This window comes from Lepisosteus platostomus, chromosome 11 (assembly GCF_059453375.1).
Source record: "Lepisosteus platostomus isolate fLepPlt1 chromosome 11, fLepPlt1.hap1, whole genome shotgun sequence".
Classification (NCBI taxonomy): domain Eukaryota; kingdom Metazoa; phylum Chordata; class Actinopteri; order Semionotiformes; family Lepisosteidae; genus Lepisosteus; species Lepisosteus platostomus.
The window spans coordinates 37,379,536-37,398,620 of NC_142621.1; the positions used below are offsets into that span (position 1 = coordinate 37,379,536).

The 19,085-nt window shown below is 41.5% G+C and overlaps 1 protein-coding gene and 1 pseudogene across 3 annotated transcripts in view; one reads left to right on the forward strand and one right to left on the reverse strand.

The window, feature by feature from the left end:
- llgl2 (LLGL scribble cell polarity complex component 2) overlaps positions 1 to 18,555 on the reverse strand; it is a 44,945-nt gene extending 26,390 nt beyond the window's left edge. The window contains exon 1 of one of the 3 annotated variants that reach the window (XM_088599498.1): positions 18,311 to 18,555. The gene's annotated coding sequence lies outside the window, so the exon portion shown is untranslated. The remainder of the gene's footprint in view (positions 1 to 18,310) is intronic. The other 2 variants (XM_088599497.1, XM_088599499.1) reach the window with 2 other exon arrangements.
- Positions 18,556 to 18,703: 148 nt separating this feature from the next.
- Positions 18,704 to 18,782, forward strand: LOC148652584 (U4 spliceosomal RNA; annotated as a pseudogene).
- The last annotated feature ends 303 nt before the right edge of the window (positions 18,783 to 19,085 follow it).

Below are 19,085 nucleotides of genomic sequence, written 5' to 3' on the forward strand. Positions count from 1 at the left end.
TTGCATTGTGGCCAAAAAGTTCGATTTTGGTTTCATCTGACCAGAGCACCTTCTTCCACATGTTTGGGGTGTCTCCCAGGTGGCTTGTGGCAAACTTTAGACGAGACTTTTTATGGATATCTTTGAGAAATGGCTTTCTTCTTGCCACTCTTCCATAAAGGCCAGATTTGTGCAGTGTAAGACTGATTGTTGTCCTATGGACAGACTCTCCCACCTCAGCTGTAGTTCTCTGCAGTTCATCCAGAGTGATCATGGGCCTCTTGGCTGCATCTCTGATCAGTCTTCTCCTTGTCTGAGCTGAAAGTTTAGAGGGACGGCCAGGTCTTGGTAGATTTGCAGTGGTCTGATACTCCTTCCATTTCAAGATGATCGCTTGCACAGTGCTCCTTGGGATGTTTGAAGCTTGGGAAATCTTTTTGTATCCAAATCCGGCTTTAAACTTCTCCACAACAGTATTACGGACCTGCCTGGTGTGTTCCTTGGTCTTCATGATGCTCTCTGCGCTTTCAACAGAACCTTGAGACTATCACAGAGCAGGTGCATTTATACAGAGACTTGATTACACACAGGTGGATTCTATTTATCACCATCAGTCATTTAGGACAACATTGGATCATTCAGAGATCCTCGCTGAACTTCTGGAGTGAGTTTGCTGCACTGAAAGTAAAGGGGCCGAATAATTTTGCACGCCCCACTTTTCATTTTTTTATTAGTTAAAAAAGTTTCAAAAATCCAATAGATTTCGTTCCACTTCACAATTGTGTCCCACTTGTTGGTGATTCTTCACATAAAATAAAAAATTTATATCTTTATGTTTGAAGCCTGAAATGTGGCAAAAGGTTGAAAAGTTCAAGGGGGCCGAATACTTTCGCAAGGCACTGTACATAGCTACTGAATCAATCTGGTCCATTGAGAATGGAAGTCAACATTTGCCACTTTGCTCTTTTTCAGTTTCAGTTTTTTTGCAATGTGAAACCACATGCATGCCAGGAGGCAAAGAATACATGTCAAACGGTGACCAACCTCTAAAATACCCTTACTTGCGCAAGTGCTTCACCGTAGTCACACACACAAAACACAAACGTGATGTACTGCTGTAGCACGTGCGTGAACGAGCATAAAAAGGATACAAGTCAAATTACTAAATTCTTAATAATAATGGCTCTTTTGTGTTGACAATGTCAAATTTTCTCACTCAGATCATATGGTAAGAGGTCACATTCTCAAGAATGTTGAAAGCATAAAGATGTTGTGGTTAGATAGGTACAGCAAAAACCATTTTACTTTAACATTTGGCTTCTATGCTCTGGGTAGCACCCGTGAATTTCCTACAAAAGGACAGAGCTCTCCAAAGGAACACACAATGCCTTCTACTGCTTTTTCAATTTTCTTATGTAACCAGAAAATTAACAGTAAGCAAAGCTGGTGGAATGAAGTGTTTTATGCGACGGACAATATTTTGTTCTCACGGAAATATCGACTCTAGTGAAAAGCAAAAGAGATCACAGGGCCCTGGGGAAAGTGCCAAGAAGAAATAAACAGACTTGAAAAGTTCAAAGAATTTAAATGATCTTTTCTGGTATGCAACGAACACAGAAAGAAAAACGAAAGTGAAGCACTAAATACATCTTAACCTTAAATGGCTCAACCTTAGGATTCTAAGCACTGTAATAAGCACGTACTGTAGGTATAATTACACCCTAACAGCTTTCAAGGGGAGTTAACTGTTGTAAGGCCAGCCACAATGACCTTCCAGTCAGTGGGAATTTAAGATTTCTGAGCAAAGCTAGTAGCACAGTGTTGGAGTTGTGAGTACTACTGCCTTGCAGCTCTGGGGCCCTGGGTTCAATTCCAGACCTGGGTGCTATCTGTGTGGAGTTTGCATGTTTGCCCCAAAACATACTGGTAGGTTAACTGGCCTCAAGAAAAAACTGGTCGTGGTGCGAGTGCGCGTTGCAACGACTGGCAATCCCGTCCAGGGTGTAACCCCGCGACCCTCCCACGAACTGGATGAAGAGGTTAGAAAACGGACGGGGGACCAGAAAGACCACAGGCTTAACAACCACCAGAAAAACCTGAGAATGTGAATGAAAAGCACAGGTGGGTCCTGTACCAAAAACAGATTTATTTTTTTTACAGAAAGATTATAGAGTGGAGGGAACAAAGCAGAGGAATAATATTGAAGCAGATTCTCGGGGATCCCCCAAAACACATGGAATTGAGACACTGTTGTGAGAACAGTGAAACCACGAAGAAACATTAACAATGTGGCCACCGCTAATATCCTTCTCTACTGGTAATTGACATTTATATCCTAAGCATTAAGACCATTTGCTCTGTGATGGTCACACATTACAAATAGAGCTCTCTGACTCTACTGCAAACTGAAAGACGCTCATGAGAAATGAAAACCAAAAATGCCTGCCCAGGTTGAACATAAGGAAACCGATCAAATTTGGGGGGAACTGCACATTGTGACTCATCTGCTCTCCCTTCATTTAGACAGCAGTGAGGGTGGGGGAGTGACAGGTCAGTACTGGACTACCCTAAAGGCCCTTTGGTCTCCTGCAAACAGGGCAAGAATTCCTGTGCTGCTTGTCAATAATAGCTGATGGATTAACCTGGGCTGCTACAGTAGTATATTGTGACAGAGGAAAATAAGCACATAACACCTATTGTACATCACAGAGCAGGTGTAGGTGTAGATATAATTAGAATGAGTTAAATGTTTTAAATATTTATATGGAGCAAGGTAAACTAGGACAAGATTTTGAGAGATTTTAGACATGAGTCATGTTGCTTGTGGTATTAATTTCTGGTCCTCAAGAGAAATTATGTCTTCTGGTTTTCAGTCCATTCGGGTCTTCTGAAAGTGTGAATCAGCTGTTTATGTTACCACTGGTGCCATGACTTTCGGCGGTGCGGTGGCTCTGTGGTTAAGGATCTGTGTCTGTGGCTGGAAGGTTGCCGGTTCGAATCCTGCGGCAGGTTGGGCCACCGAGCAAGGCTATTAACCCCAACTGCTTCAGGGGCGCCGGATAAATAGCTGACCCTGCGCTCTGACCCCAAGCTTCTCTCCCTGTCTGTGCGTCACATGGAGAGCAAGTTGGGGTATGCAAAAAGACAAATTCCTAATATAAGAAATTGTATATGGCCAATAAAGTGATCTTATCTTATCTCCCCGATGATTACATCAAAACTGCAAAAGGGCCTGTAGCTCTCCCAAACCAGGTGAATATCACTGGTCACCATCACACCTCAATTCTGCAATTACACATAATGAAGCTATCATGAATGAAACAGATGGTCTAACATGCAAGAACAGTTTATAAAGGAGAGTGATTAGATCAAACAGTACCACCAAGCTACAGAGACAAATGGGAGCAGTATTTCAAAGAATATTGACATCAACAGTGCTATCCATATAGACCAGGTGTTACAACATTGTGCTCAGATCATACACATTATGAAATCAGGATAATCAAACAAAACCCTACACTAACACCAAGAAACATTTCACATTATAAGATTCCTTCTTATCAACCAACCGTAACAGGGAGATGCAGTGGAATGTATGATTCCTGCACACCAGACAAACTGATCTTTGCCTTATCATAGATTAGCACCTGGTACAAGAATGAATTCTAAACCCGGAATCAAACAAGTGCAACTTCATAGCAAAGGAGAAATGCACCAGGTGACAGATCTACTGTGACTTCCTGTAAAGAGAATAGCAAACCCACAAAGTGCTGGACTACAACCGTCCTTCCTCTTAACGTGCATAGCTAACTTCCCTTCTTTCAAGCAGAGGTGCAGGTGCCTGTGAAAGAGATCTTCCAAGTGATGCCTTTCAGCTGCGACGTACGCTCCGGCTTTCTCGGGATAAACTTACCCTGCAACCCCTGTTGCCACTTGTTCAAGTTTCTCTTCCTCCGACAGCAAGAACAAACACGTCCAATCCATTCCAAAAGCAATGGGGAGATTACAGCACAGCCAATGCTCGGCCCATTCCAGCCATCTCACACAAACTTTCCTGGCACAACCCTCACTAATATTTCTTATTACGAGTCATCACTCCTGGCAATACCACTTGAGATGCATGACAAGCCAATTAGGGGTTTCCGCTCACTGAACTGGATGTGGACAGAGGAAGCTGCAGGAAGCTAGGGAAGATGTCCGCTTTGCTACACACATGAAACTTGCCTCCAGTTTAGTGTACCGTGGGGTGCAATGGACTTCGGTCACAATATGCAACTTACAACTCGGGGCACTGCATCATTTCAAAAAGGTACGGCACCTACTGCTGTGCTTTAAAACAAACTGACCCTCCAATTATTTTCCCCCTTTATGCCCACCAGCTTGGAAAAGAAAGACTCAACACAGCAAATCCAAACCACTCCCTTGCAAGCTCAGGAGCGGAGGGCTGAACACATCCTGAGCGCCTTCTCGCAAGGATGAGCCAGTCTGAAACATCAAGAATTAGAACATCTCCAGTAACTGCAGCGGGCACAATCCATGGCACAATTAAAGCACTTTGTTCTTTTATTTGCATGGTTTCCCAACAGCTGTGTAAATTTTAGCCTGTGCCAATTGCCAAGATCTACCACACCAACAGCAATTATCAAGCAGAAAAAAAATGTTATATTTATAACATTTATAACTATAGTTCCGGATCTCCAAGGTCACTGTGTAATGACTCTATGCTTGAAAAGGTAATTTCACACTGCCCATGTCCACATCGGATTTTGCCACTGGAGTCTCCCGTGCCAGAAAACGTACCATTCCCTATTGCAAGAAGGAAAGGTATTTGTACTGCCATATGGGGTGAATACACTGAAGTGAAACAGACAAAGAACTGGCCTGTGATCAACACAGGTTAAAAAGTTCATATTTACACCTGAGCAGCCATGTGACTTTCATGCTATAGATCAGCAAAGATCAATGAATTTTGGGATGTTTCTCAAATAGCAGGTTGAAAAACCCTGGACTTGCTCTCTTGCCGTCAGTGAAATCTACGGCTTCTCTCCCTCAAGTTGGAAAACAAAAGTCCTGTGGGACCAAACATGGGCTTAAAGTTTTCAGCAGTGCTCACAGGAAGATACAATTAACTCTAGAAGATATTTCCCTTTCACGGTAACTCTACCTTATTGAATATCCCATAGGGCTTCAATCATAACATGTATTACCACTTGTTCCAGAAGAAAGCTCATTTTGGATGAGACTCATCTTACATCATTAATATCCCTACCCTAAATTAGGGCTGTGGTATGGATACCTATTTTCATAACTCAACAGAAGGCCACTAAGTTGTAGAAATAAATAGGCCTACACTCCATGTCTTACTACATATCTCCAGTATTTGTTTGTTACAATGAATTTAATAAGATACATATTCATACCTCCTGTTTGCAATTGTATGCCCTAAAATGTAATTTCATATTACAGAAGTTTCATCAGGGTTGTAAAAGAGAAGAAGCCCTTAGCTCAACTGATGTATTTGGTTGCTAGAAACATATTCGATTCAAGGATCTCTTTCAGCCTCTTCTTGATGGATCTTGTAGAAATTGGTTCCTACAATGTAGCTGGGCTGTTTGTTCTGGACTCCTACAACCTTTTGCGTAAAGAAGCACCAATTCCAGTTTCAGTGTCCTATAGTTCTGGTTCCATTATTGGTGCTACAATACTCCTCCAAACTGGCTTTGCAAATATCTTATTGGATTTTTACTTTTACTCCTAACAGACTGAGATGAAATGACCAGTTGAGACACTGTATCTAACTGCATAAAGGAATGGAACAGTATCATCATTATCATTAACATAACTTACAATTCAAGCTAAACATGGGCATGTTAAAAATCATCAAAAAGCAACCCAGTAAAGATGATGAGAAAAAAAGGTACTGACCATTTATATTACAGGATTTAAATTAAATTAACACAAAATTCACAGTCACTCACTTATCTTACTCAAACTCTCCAAAGACATCCATTTCCCATCTTTCTAGTTATTGTGATGCACTATGTTTCTGCAATAGCAGGAAATGGGATTTCTGCCAAGGTAACTAGGCCATCCCAGTTTGACAGTTTCTAGTCGTTCATTAACTCACACAATTGTAATCAGTCCCAGCACTGTTTCACATGGGTGCAAGAATAAAAATGTGCACAACACATGAAATGATAAAACATCTGTCCAATGTAACTAACCTGCACAATTCATTATACATAACTGGCATTACTGAACACTGTTAGTGCTCAATGAAACTATATTTAACCCTTTGTTAGGGGAGAAATAAACTTAGAGAAGTGGAAAGGGGCTCACTGGCACCATAATAATGGAATTGTAAATCAACACATTCTGCTATTCTGGGTGAAGAACATCTGAAATGTTACAAACCAGGGGAGATTTATAACCTCATTCAGTCATTCAGCTCATCAAGACCATTTGTCACTAGTGGTGAACTGATCCTAGGATTTCATCCAGCCTTTTCTTGAGAGAAGCCAGATTATCTATCAGCTTCAACAACTTGATTGGGTGGCTTAACCCTTTGGGAAAAGACACGCCTCCTGTTCTCATCTTAAAATGGACTTCCACAGTTTCCACTTGTTCCTGTTTCCCTGTGCATTGTGAAGATCACTGTGTTTCTGGACTGTCTGTGCCTTTGAGGTTTTCAATGCTTGTATCAGGGCCCCTGACTTTCTCTGTTCAAGGCTAAAATGGTTCAGTTCTTCAGTATGTCAGTGTTAGACATTCCTTCAAGATCTCTAGATGAATGTCACAGCAGCAAATTATTTTCTACTGTATAACACGGGAACCAAATTGCACATAATATTGTAAATCAGGTCTTACTAATGCATTAGACAATTTTAACATTCGTGGTTTCAATTCTACACTTCTAAATTCTAAACTATACATTCAAATTACTTTCCCATTTTATATAGAAGATATATCAACAAATATGTTTTTCATATGAAGCTTCTTGTAGCTCAGGGTTTCCCCATCTTCTATTGGTGTTGAGCAGAGAAACATCTGGAATTCAAAACTTTTCATTTTAAAAGCTTTTTCATGCTGTGAATTTCGCACGCAAGCCCAGTCTCTTCCAGCCTGCAGCAGGGGAAGAGGCGCCAGCAGATGTGATTCAGCCTCGGCGGCCACTGAACTTGGGCCCAAGGTCACTCTGAGCCCAGGCAACAGGCAAAGCTGGGCCCTGTCACATCGGGCAGACACAAAACTGGCTAAGGAAAAAACTACATTGGAAATCGGTCATATTGTCAAAATAAAAGGAGCAGATATTCCAAAACCTAGCCGGGCTGAAATGCATTTGAAAACAGAAAGAGAGGTAGGGCATTCAGGGTCAGAAATGAGGTGGGCCTTTGGGAAGCTTCCCCTAGTGACTCAATGGCAGTGTGCCCATTGCTAACCAGACTCGTGGGCAATGCATTGCTGAGGCTAAAATTGGGCAGCAAAATAAATAAAAGCTCACGCAATGGAAAAATAAATATGCAGAAGATTCAATGTGCCTGAAATGAAGAGGCCACACCACATTCCTCACAATGGGTGAAAGAAATGACCATGGAGACATATCGCCGTCTGCTCTGTGTAGGATTTCAAGGCCTACAAAACTGAACTAGATAGCAATGGAGGCACATAATTATGTGGTTTTGCATACAGAGTAACAAGCCAATTCGGATCTTGCGAACAGTCTTCAGGGAACGAGGAAGACAAGCAAGAACCGCTCACGTCTTGAGTGAGGATATACTGCAGATAATGACGGTATAATCAAGCCCAAGTTTAAATGATCAGTTTGGTGTGCTGTCCGCAAAACCGGCCATACCGCAGATGATTAATAAAAGATTTATTGTTAAAAGGTTTTCAGGACCGTGTTTAAGTGGCGCCGAGGCTCCGATCTGGAAAGAAAGCTCACTCTGTCATGCTGGTGGACACGTGAGCCGTCCCGCTCCAAACACTGGGGGGTCTTATTGTGCCCTTCACTGCAGGACCATCCCAGAGAGAGCCGGCCAGCCACTCCTTTCAAACGCCTGGCCGGCCCATGCAGAAAAACCTATTCAGGATCTGATGCGAAGTGGAAAATGTTCTGTGCAACTGGCTCGATACCAAAACCTGAATAATGGTTAAAATCTTTGGAGATTTTTTTGTGGTGGGGTTTGTAAAAACTTCTAGGGCCAGTAGCCCTGACCATGTACTTCAGCAGATTTTAGAGAACACAGGAAGCATAAAACTTGTGGCCTTAGAAGAATGAAAACATTGAGCTTCCACAGACACAAACTACTTTGTTTTCGACCAAATGGGCGAGATGAGCCAAAAGGCCTCCTCGCCTTTGTATCCTGTATATTGTTATGAAAATGTATCTTTAATTATATTCAAACTCAGAAAATTTAAGGTGTGTCAGAGTTGTTCCCCTTTTTCAAGGGATACATTGCCAACCAACGTTTCCTTTCAGTCAGACCAGGGGGTTGGGTTGATCTCTTGGCATTTCTTGCCATTTTTGAGGGGCTCTTTAAAATTAGTTGCAACTTCTGTATGGTGTGTTAAAATTGCTAGTGAAATTACAAAAATCAGTAACGTGTCTGTTTTAACTCCGGCAGAAAAAGTTGATTTCGTATGTGCATTAATCAAAACTTCAGAAACAGTGGACACAAAGAACAATAAAAAATAGAATTGTTTAGCTAATTAGAATTATATAAAAGTGATTTAATCCTGACATCAAGCCAATTCTAATCTATAGCATATTTGCTGGTGGTTTCTAGCTCTCCCAAAACTTCTTGTTCCCACCATAAAAAAATCTGCCATCATGCAGCCTAGTGGTTTTGGAAATTGCAGCTGTTGAATGAGTCAAGTGTTTTCTCACCCCGGCCAGCCTGATGATTGGTACGTCAATTGGTGGATTTTAAATTAACAAGGTGATACCTGCAAGACTAAAAACAATGGCGCAGTGAAACAACTCCGCAGGCCAACAAGAGACTGACCACATTCATGCAACCAAGCAACTCCTTCAGGGGATCTATGTACAGAAAGATTTGCCATCACTCCAGAAATAGAATAACCACACATATGGTACTTGCACCTCTTTTTATACTGTGAAAATTGTGGTCTACCTGCAAAAATATAGAATGTTTGTTAGTTTGTTAGACTCAACTAAAAACAAAAAGCAGATGAAAAGGCCGAGACAGAATCAGGGCCAGTTATGTTACTGTCCAGCTCTGTGCTTGTTTACACAGACAATACCACAGCCTCGCAGGAATTTCAAAGCAAGCAAGAAAAACGAGAAAGAAAGATGAATTGGCATCTTAAAAAAATTCCTTCCTCCTAGCCTTACGTTACACTGTGTAAATCAAAGGCCTTTCCACTTCAGAATTACCCCTCCACTCCCACATGACTTCATGACTCTAAAACATGCTCTCAAAGAATGCTATGAACAGGTTTCCAGGACTAAGCTTGTACACATATGGTTTGTAACCAAATTCTCAGCATATACAGGAGATAAGAAAAGAGTGTTGCAGGTACCAGCTTGTCCAGACGAGGAACAGAAACCCAAATAAAGGACTTTCACAGTTCCATAACTCTCAGGAGTTCTTCCAATGGATAGTTCTGGAAAGAACACTGTGTAGGGTTGTTTTGTTTTTTTAAGAGTCATCCAAAAATTATCTCGCATCAAAAAAAAATACAACAATGACCCTGTAAAGGAAATCCCCCTGTTAGTTTAGGGGACTCTTCAGAAATACTGTCAAGCCCGGAAAGAGTTAAAACTGAATCTTGCTCGCACACAAAAACACACGTAGAAAACCAGTTCGACCAGCCCGCACAGACCACAGGCAGCACAGCCAGGGAGATGATGTTGGCACCTCCTTCTGCCTTTTCTATCCTTCAGCCCTGCTCACAAAATCTCAAGCCCTCTGCGAAATTCACAGCAGCATTTTTCTTCCCTACAGTAGAAGCCAGGTAGCTTAATCACCAAGCTGGGAGGGTCAAAATCAAAAGCTCAACGAGTCTCACCAACTCCTAGGTGCACTGGACTAGTGTCTGTCTGTAGAGGAAGTGCTGTGCAGCTTTAAGTCGGCGTCTTCAAGCAATATCCGTTTCCACAGACGGTGTTTAGTGTTCTTATTGCAAAAGGTACTCCCACACAAACAAACAATACACCCCGCCAAATACTACAAAGACTACAAAGGAACAGCCAACAATAATACAATGACACAGTTCTCGAGCATCTCAATCTTGTTGTGTATGTTTTCAATACTATACTTCAATGTGGGTTTGTAATATTAATTATGAAAGAATACAGATGTCTTCCGGGAGCCTTAAAACAAACCTCCTTTTGTCTTGAAGCAGACTTCTGATTAAAAAAAAGTTAGTTGTGGAGGTAAGGTTTTCATCAATTCACTTTTCTGTAAATTCTGCAGATTACACACAACTGTTTTTGTTACACGCACAACCACTTAGGGCTATGGAAGTAATACATGAAAAATGCCAAGCCCCAGACTCATTTGTAACACTAGATAATCTTAACCCTAGCAGCATGATGCCAGTTTTCATACTGTTGCAAATGTGAGCATCACCCTGCAATGTCCAGCCAACTGCACAAGCCTCCAATCCCAGCTAAAAATATAAAAAAGCAGCCTCTAATGTCTTGCATTTTCTCTTCTCAAAGCTGTGGTGTTAAAGTTAGAGCTCTCTATGTTGCAAACATAAACCTTAGGTTTAAGGTTCACAGAGTTCACAAAAGGCAAGGCCTGAAACTCAATATGCAACACAGGCAACTGTTAAAAGATCCTACCAATAGTGGTATCCCGCAAAACTAGAATTATTGTCACCGCTAAGCCACAGATGGGAGAAACAAGGAGAACTACTTAATACTGAAACCATCCATGTGGGTACAATTTCAGAATTGCACAATTCTAGCAGAAAATGAACATGGGAAAGAGGTCACTAAAGACGTTGTTGGTCTTAAGACTCAGAGCACCAAATGACAGTGGGATGATCTTTCAGAGGAAGCACAAGGGCACACCTGAGGATTCGCCCAGTACTGCTCTCCAGTTGGCAGCACAGTAAGGGGCTGCAGTGCTACCCTTCACATCAATGGAGAAACGGGACACCCCACGTTCATTACTTTCTGTCAAGGGGTGTGCCTGAAGCAGGCTTTTAGCTTTGAGGGGACAGACACAGCTTTCTTGTGTAATTTTTGGAAAAAAATGCTTGGTCATCTACCTCGAATTCAGGCCAATGTCAGCAGAAACCCAATTAGTTCATTAAATAACAGGAGAATCCAGGTCAAACCCTGAGAACTCGTAAGTAAAGGCATGAAGAACAAGTGCAGGAATTCAGTTTCATTCACCCCTACAGCAAAAATACAGTCCCTCATTGCTCCTGTGTATCATAACCAGATGGATTTGCATTGCCTGCAGAAAACTTTGTAACGCAAGCTGCTTTTTAATCCACTAAACATAAAGGACACAAGAATACCTGCACTTCACTTGTACCTAAGGCAACCAAATGCAGTAATGATTGTACAGTTTCTGTCCTGCAATCGTTTTCTTTACTACAATATTATATTTCTCAAAAGAACAGTATTTAGGGATCCATCAGGATATGTGCTTTACCAAATGAAATGGCTGACAGGGTGCAGTTGCACGTGAACTGTTTGGGGTGGGGTGATTATTTTGTGATGTCATTTTGACTAAAAACCTGAAGAAGGCTCCAGAGCCGAAACGTTGCGTTTTCTTTCTTTTCTTTTCACATGGAATAAACCTTGTTCCTTTGAGGCCCATTTCTTGCTTTCAACATAAACAGAGGGTGGCACAGAAATAGAGAACTTTCACTGTTATAACACAGATTACAATGCTTCCTATCATATGTCACAAAATAATTAAACATTCCCAAGCTTAGTTCAATGCTAAACGTGACAGTTTACTAGCCCACACATTAAGATGGTTTTCAATTATAGAATCAATTAATGATCGTGCAGTACAGCTAATAAAAAGTTAAGCTTTGGACTCTAGAGTGGTTAAATCACTAATGGAGTCTGTACAAGAGTGTGTTGTAAGCTCTGCAATATACCATACCATATACCATTTACACTTACCATATAGGGTTGAAATAAGCAGAAGAGGCCCATCCGTCTTCACAGGTTACTAACTGTTATAAATCAATACCAAAATCTTGTCCAGTTGCACCTTGAAAGAATGAGCACTGGATTCAAAGACTTGGCTGGACAGGTTATTCCAGACACCCATGACTTATCTTTTAAAAGAGCAGCCTGTTTTCTTCACCATATTTTCTAATGTGCCAAAACCATTTTAAAATTAGCTTTAGTACAAAAACTAATCCAGTAAAGAAATGATTGATGCACATACTGCAGGTATAATCAAAATACCTTGGACAAGACAGAACAGAGTTGCCTTAAGTATATTAATTGCTTGATTTATTATTAACTAACAAATGTTCTCATTTTTTTTAATGGATTGAGGTTCTTGAGGACCGGGTTTGGACAACTTTGATGCAAGTACAGCTAAACTATATTGGGAATGGCAGTGGACCCATTAAACATCTCTGTAGAACACTGCTAACATGGATAAATAAGAGGTTTCTCCTCTTGATATGATTAGAACTAAATGGTGGCAGAGGATGGTAATACAGTCACCCCCCCCCACTTAGGCGTACACTTCCAAGACAAATTGGTTAAGTGGTCATTAATGGGTTTATAAAACAAACAAGTGATTCTATTATTTTAATTAAAAGGACTGAAAATACTTTCAGAGATTAAGACACATCATCAATGACCTAGGCATATTTTCCATCCATCCATCCATTTTCCAACTGCTTCATATAGTTCAGGGCTGCAAGGAAGCTGGAGCCTTACCCGGAAACACACTGATACAGACACACACACCATGGCCAGTTTTCCCCAGATAGAACCCAAGACAGATAGAACCCAAGACCCCATCGATGCAAGACAGCCATGCTAACCACTGTGCCACCCACTGATTCTTCAAACATTTAAAAGTCTCTACCATACCTTCCTGTGTTTTAAAAACTGTTGAAAAGCCCAACTTATGTCAGAACCATGCAAGAGCCAGCCACTCAACTCCTCGTTTAAACAGCTTCCCGTTTTACCAATCTCTCACTTCTGTAAACTTCCCAGGACAAAGATAGTATTGTTCCGCTCCAGTTAACATCAGTCAACCAGGTGACAGGTAATCATACTGTTATTGTCTTGTGCAAGATCAGGCAGCACAAGAGCCATGTGCGACCACACCACATGCAGTAAAAGGTATGCCAATTTTATCAAAGGCAACCAAATGCTTGCCCAAAATTTCCAATACACCGCCAATTATGAAAACACGATCTGGTGTTTTCTCTGGTTTCCTTTGTTAAAATGTCTCTATACCACTCACCTTGGATACTCATTTAGTCTTCATGGTTATTCTGACCTACCACTGTAACCCACAAGGGAAAGAGGCTCAACTGAGGATGGGTGTTCTACATAATCCTATCTATTCCCAGTGAAACTTATCGGCAGAGGTTACACATTGATCCCTGAAGCAGCAGAAAATATCAACTCAAAGATGTTTGAGTTTAAGTCATGCAATCCTATCATCTAAAGTGAGTAAACTTTCGACACTGGTGCCAATCGCAGTAACTAAGTAACTTGGCAATCTGAGCTTCAGTCCAGACCACAACGTTATTCTTTCTGTTGCCCATATCATATCGTCTCTGCGGCATTCAGCTCCCGATAGAAGGACTAAACATCAAAAAGTGTCCTTGCCCTGACTGGACCAATTATGCTGGTAGTCCTAAGAGAACAGACGATGTGGAAGCCAAATGGGCTGCCAATCACTCTCACTGCAGAAGTTTCAGAGAACCAGCTCCTCAGTCAATGCAGTTTGAACATTAAAAGAACAGTCAATAGGATTCTTAACAGGTACCACTCATGTTTCAAAATACTATGTTTTCATACTATGAAAGACCCTAAGGGCTTGACTTGTGACACAACCTGTTCTTTAATTTCATGAGCTCTGTAGATTGAGTCTTAGTCCATCTGAAACCATGAACAACCTATGACGCAAATGGGAGCTTTGACAAGACCAGTACAAAACAACTGCTAAGAAGCACCATAGCATATCATTTTTATTTAAAAATGGAAATACATGCCAACTTGAGTCAATAAGAAATTGAAGACAAATAAGCCATAGACACTTTCTCACTATCTGTGACCATAAACCCTTACTTAGGATCTCAAGGGGCGATACTATTAAACACACCCACAGCATGATTCACTTCTCACATTTCACACTACTCACTCGTCTGGGTGTCTTCCTATTCAATGACAGAGCAACACTGACTCATTTTCCATGGCACTCTGCTTCTAAAAATTTTTTCCCCCCCAAAAGAATTTATAAACTTCCTATTTGGGATCCAGCAATCTGACTTTGTCTTACACAATTCAGCCTTCCAAAATCTGCAATCCAAATTGCTGAAGAGAGAAGCCGTCACTCTGAGGCACAGAGTTTAAGCATCTTAAAATAATAATCCAAATCTCAACATGTCGTACGCTGCAGTATGCGGAAAAGCCGGAGTAGCTCAGTTAAAGAATGTAAACGTTTTCCGATTTCAGAGAACAACCCTCTGCCTTTGATCAGGCTCAGCACACAACCACCACCAATACTTAAGAACAGAGGTCAATTCAAACCAGGCTAGTGAAAACTCAAGTCCACTTTTAAACAGAGCACAATCTAATAATCTAACGCTTAACCCTAGACCAGACTAATATTATTACGCGTTCAAAAGCAGTCTTAAATTTAGGAAAGTCACCATTTTAATCTGAATTAACAATGACCAAACTCTGCACTGCAGAACATGTATTTATTGAAGAACTATATATTGGTGGTCTATATCTAAAACAGTTACCAAACTATAATTTGATACATCAACTGGATGTGTTGGTATTTTAAATTAATCTACAGGGATAACAAGCACTTAACTACCACCGGCTGGAACATCAGTATTCAAAAAATACAGAACCACTTACAAAAATGTAAATGTTAGGAAACGCAAGAATAACCTTTTACCTCATCCACTTTGGATAGTGTAAATACTAAGGTTGTGCCGTAATATGTATACCTGTACAGATATTTTTACATAATCTGAATGAAATATAAGCACTAAAAATGGTTGTCCAAGAGACACAGTAGGCTCTGTGCAGAAGAAATGTGGGTGTCATTGGTTGCACTTTAAGCCGAGTCGTTTTGTGATCCTTTTTAGGAAATAATTGGATAAAAATCCTCAAATTAGTTATTAGCATTTAAAAGAGCTTGATTAATCCGAAATGGTCTAAAACTTCTTGTTTGGATCAAGAAAAATAAAGGGATCTAGCTGCAAACGAATAATTTGTCAGCAACACTCGATAAAGGGAGGTTCCATGTGTGCCTTCAGAATTTGGTGTGTAAAAACTCAAGCAAACCCCCTCCTCCAGCAGCAATCAGAGCTGCATCATGCTCAGCCGCAGCAGGTAAACCCTCCTCACGACAGTGTGGGCTTGGGGCAGTGAACAGGCACGCCCCCACCAAGGGCATCAACGTCTTATAGTGCTTAGAGACTTAGAGACACTGTCCAGCTGCAGAACTTGCCAGGACATAACGCGTATCCCAGGGGCATTCCTAAAGGCACATCTGAACTCACTTATAAGTTTTCTTTCTTCTGACCTACTGAATGCAATCTTGCATGAGCTGTAACCCTCAAACAGTGCCTCTACCAAAATGCCCTTTTATAAAGTTAACTAGGCATATTACAGCATGTGCAACAAGTAAGAGTAAACCTGCTGTTTCTTGCCGCAGTTACACTACCATCACAGTAACCAGGTACTAGGCTTTAGCAAAACACTCACTCATGTTTTTATACCCCTAATTCTATTATGTGGAAGATACCATTACAACTGACTTAAGAAAGGTCTGTGAACCCTCTGCTAAATTGCTGAAAGGTCTGTATTGCATGAAAGCATTAAACTCCACAACAGATCCTAGGTCTGCAGTGCACTGTTATGGTTGCAGGTATGAAGTGTGATTTATTTCTATAGAAATCATCAATCATAGTTATATATAATAAATGATAGTAGTTCAGGTGGGTAGCTGCGTCAGCATGCGTAGGCTGCAAAGGAACAAGTAATAGGTTTATTCCATGCTGAAAAAAAGAAGAAAGAGAACACAACGTTTCAGCCGTGGAGCCTTCTTCAGGTGTCAGAAGACCTGAAGGTCTATAATAAATGATGCCTGCCTCCTATGCACTGCTTTCTGAGCAACTGCAGGTTTTCTGATTTTCAGGCTGTTGTATAATACAAAGCATCATGGGGTGCAGAGAAATCCTGATGCAAGAGACAATGGCAAGTGTAGGCCGGATCAAAATATAAAGCTTGTGCAGTGTATGTACTCTTTGCTTCGCCATCCATTTCCAGAGGCACTGAGAACCCCACAGGGGACAAACTGCTGAACAGCAGGTGTCCAAGGCAAAAATAGGCATTCTAGGGTGGAAAAAGACAACTGACTCAGCACTCCGGTCACCTGACACTCCACAGCCGCCATCTCCTTCAGAGACAACGCTGTTTGACCGCACCCAGGTTAAATGACAAAAGAAGCGGGATGCCCCTCTGCTTGGGCTGGTAACCAGGGTGGGCACCCCCACCTCAGCAAGCAGGAAATGCAGGATTCGCTACGAACGGGCGATACCCATTGAAAACAAGCCACAGCGGCCAAAGACAAAAAACCAAAGCAGCAGGTTGTTTTGGCCCAGTGTCTCTCACGGTTACGCACAATCTGTATTTTAAATTAAAAAAACATTTTGCACAGGTTTCTAAAAAGGGGACGTAACCTGTCACGCATAAAAGAGCTACTTTTAGTCCAGCAATGCACACTAACAGTCCATGATCCAGCTGGTTAATGCGAATCTGATTTTTTTAATCTATAACTTTTTCCCCCCAACGTTAAATAATACAAAGAAGCAAACCCATCCAAGGAGACACAGGAACAAACAAAACACACAAAACAATGGGCTGCCAGAGGTAATTACACATTTGAACATCAAGTTAACATGTTTTACATACATCAATTGTGTTGTTGCCTTGATAGTTTTCAAGTTTCAATGGGGCTTATGTAGTAATATTGCTTTTCCACCTATTAAGCATTAAAGGAAGGAAGAACATTAGACCATTTTGTTTGATATCTGTGATGTGATATCTGCCCAGTATTACTAAAATATAAAGGAAAATATTCCTTTTCCATACATCTTGCAAACTATAACAGAATATGAAGTTAAATAAATCTAACATTCATATGTAAATGTTTGAAGATAAAGTTTTGCAAATCTATCCAAAACTATATATATATACCGGTAAGAAAATGCTTGGTTGGCGTGGTTATTGAACAAACGGATGAGGTCATGCTGTTACTGCCTACCTCCAGCATGTTACCTGCAGTTAGGGGCGGGTGCCGTTTCGCTATGACGTCTCCCCCCCACCTCTCAATTACAGCTGGTGGACATCCGGGGATGTCGAAGCAGGGGGTCGTCATAACCCACCACCCACCGATACATGTATGATAGTAACGAGAAAAACTCACTCATCTCCTGCTCCCTCCGCGTTCGTTTCCCTATTCTAAGTTGAGCACCTGCATGGTCGGCACGCCTCGCCTGATTTCTGCTGGTCATCCCAGTTTCTCCTTTTTTTAGGGTTGAATTATTTGAAACTCACATTAATACCAAAAATAACACTTTCCCCTCTGGGTAAACACTACCTGTAATTAAGACTCTTAACATTCGTCCATCTTTACAACCCGTCAGAATGGAATTCGATATGCTTGTGATTTTTTACCAACCCATGCAACTTTTTGGTAGACGTTTCTCGCTTACATACATTATTATATACTCCTTGTCTTTCAGGTCAACAACTGGGGTAGACTCCTGACAAAAGTAACGATGCCTACCACTCATGTGCCTAAATTATTTTAATTCCTTTTAATACTCTCTTCGGAAGAGAACGTTTTCAAAGAAATCTATCCCTACTGAGAAAATGAGTGTTTGCAGGTGGATTAGGGCGGTTCTTCGTACGATTCCCCACTCCTTCTGTTAACCGTAACCAGATACTTCTTACGGAGTACCCAGCTACCTGTATGCAGACAACCCTGAGTTTTCGCTTCTTGCTGGATGCCCGCCATATATCCAAGAACAACTTTCGACCCACTGCATCCCGACCCACAAGTTTCACCTGTGGAGGAGGAAACACTGCTGCCGTGGCCCAGCAAAAACTCACCTGGACCTCGACTGCGTTTCCCCGGGGCCAAACCAGTTACTTTCGCTCCTAAAACCTGCGGGTCCTTGCTGAGGCCTTCTCCAGCTTTCTAAAATCCAAAGCCGCGTCCCTGTGCCCAGTCCCACTTCCTCCTCCCAAGTATTCCCTGGTGTTTACCCCCTTCGTTACTTTCCCAAACTGCAGCCTCGATATTTCCTGCTGCCCTCTCCCGGGTTCAGCTGTCTGTTCTCGGTGACTCACCTCGCTCCGCCCCTCCCCAAGAGCCTCTTTCCGGGGTTTTTTTCCTCCTTGTGGGAGGGGACATCACTTATTCATGAAGTTTCGGGGACTCCCTACAATTTCTAGGCAGCGATCCACAATTTGAGGTGAAAACCTCCCTCCAATACCGAAAATTGTATTGCACAGTGGCGGTATCGTAGCCTATGAGGTTTAGCCGAGGCGCGATTATTGCTAGTTGAAAACTTTTATTCCGTTGAACGCTCAGATCCCCCCGAAAGAATAGAAAAAAATCTCATTTGCCTGCTGGTTTTGAACTCCCACATTAAGGTACCGGATTCAAAATGTACAGTTATTCAAAATTGTACTACGTTTCGACGTGTTTTGCTTTTCTCGTTTTTTCGTAGGGGACAACAAGGGACAGAAGGCTGATACGCATTTTACAAGATTGCAGTTGTAAGCAAAACAAATGTAAAGTCTTTCAAAAACAGTAAAAGTGATTTTTAATTGGCGTTGCCCATTGTCGGTGTTTCAGCAGCATGCTTACATAAGGTTTCGT